We start from the raw sequence: 1,647 nt of genomic DNA, 5'->3' as shown, positions 1-1,647 counted from the left end.
CTTCTCGGCGTTTCTTTCGCATTATGCGCCTATCGCTCGGGTCTATTTTTGGAGAAAATGGACAGCGTTTATCAACGAGCGCAAGCGAAACTGCTTTCTCAAGGAGTTTTGTAAGACAAGTCCCTGTGTTGTCCCTCGGCCAATCCGACATTCACTCTTAATCGTTCATGTATAGGAACATTTAGCGCCGACTCTCCTCCTCGATGCCCAAGCATTTTCGCTTTTTCACTCTTCCATTCGGTACGCTTCACACTTCGTATCCATTATAAATGCACAGCGTTTCTCTTTTTTTCTTTTCTTCCTCGACGCTAGCACACTCCCCCTTCCCTCAACCGCCTCCTCCTTCCCCCGCCGCGCCGCGCCCCTTCGCAACATGCGCACACACATTCCCCGTCCACGACTCCGTCGACACGGCCCACCTCGGCCAGAATTTACGATAATTATGCAAATTTTGAAAACGAAAGCGAGCATTCATGGAAATTTTTTCTCGTACTCAAGTACATTATGGCGCTTCTAGATTATTAAGAAATTCAATTGTTTTTTTTTTCTGTCTTTCTTCCTTTTCATCATATCTTTTCCGCTTTTCTCTTTTGTCCTATACAAGTACGCGTATCTTCATAGAGTATCTATAGACTATCTTTATAGAGTCTAACGTTCCCTCTTTTCCGGAGCAATAACGATCCTTTTAATTCCTAGATCGCGGATTTTATGAAACCAGTATTTCAACTCACTTTAACGCGCATCAACCTTTAGCTTTTACTATAGCAAGCTTTAAAAAAAAGTTTTCCCATAACATTAGGAGCTCTGGCGCTACTTATAATAATCATTAAAAGCCATCGCGCTCTATGAAATTACTGGAGAGTCAAAATTTCCAACGCCATATGCGTAGGTTCGTTAAGCCAACGGTCGAATAATCATTATTATACATTTAACTATGACGTTTGGAGGGATTGATAAAGCGGACGTGAAAATTGTGCCTGGCAAATACGCATTATTAAACGTAGCGATTAATTCTCAGAGCCACCATCGCGACATTGAATTCGGCGAGAAATCAGCTGACAAGTAATCGTACGTGTTTCTCTCTCGACACACGAAACTTCTCGCACACCGATTGACCGTAGCCGACGAACGTCGTCTATTCCGGAAGTCCGTTTCTTGCGTTCGCGGACGCCGGTTTTCCCAAAGGAGAGGGAAAACAACAAAAAGCGGTCGGGGTGGTCAGGGAAGGAGGTGGCTCAAGAAAAAAGCGGTGGAAAAAAAGACAAGCGCGCATGCGGTTTGGCCTAAGTGCATCGCAGTTGCCGCCGAAACTTCTAGAACGTGCGACGATAGCAAGTATGCGTGTCCACGCAAACATCCTCGCAACCATATCCGGCTATCATCGGCTTTTCCCTTCGGTCTTTACTCGCAATATTCCCCGCATACTTCGAGTTATCCCTGCCCGTATACGTGTGCCCGCGCGCGCGTACGCTACTGCACTGCTGAATCTGTTGTTATTGTCATTTCCTGTTGTTGTTAATACTGTTGTTATTGCTGCTGATGCTATAACCGTAGTATTCGCGTATCTAAAAGAATGTGTGGAATGGAGAGTCGTCGAGGCGAGTCCATTATACCGGCCGAGGATAGTGGCTCGTCTTTCCTCTTCCG

At 45.5% G+C, this 1,647-nt stretch overlaps 1 protein-coding gene across 1 annotated transcript in view; it reads left to right on the top strand.

Moving 5' to 3' along the window:
* The window catches only part of LOC105363002 (protein FAM46C), a 33,000-nt gene that overhangs the window by 390 nt on the left and 30,963 nt on the right, over positions 1-1,647 (top strand). The window lies entirely within an intron of this gene.

Source organism: Ceratosolen solmsi, unplaced genomic scaffold (genome assembly GCF_000503995.2).
Source record: "Ceratosolen solmsi marchali unplaced genomic scaffold, CerSol_1.0 scaffold56, whole genome shotgun sequence".
Classification (NCBI taxonomy): domain Eukaryota; kingdom Metazoa; phylum Arthropoda; class Insecta; order Hymenoptera; family Agaonidae; genus Ceratosolen; species Ceratosolen solmsi.
Note: the sequence above shows the minus strand (reverse complement) of the source record. Positions and strands in the feature narration are given on the sequence as shown.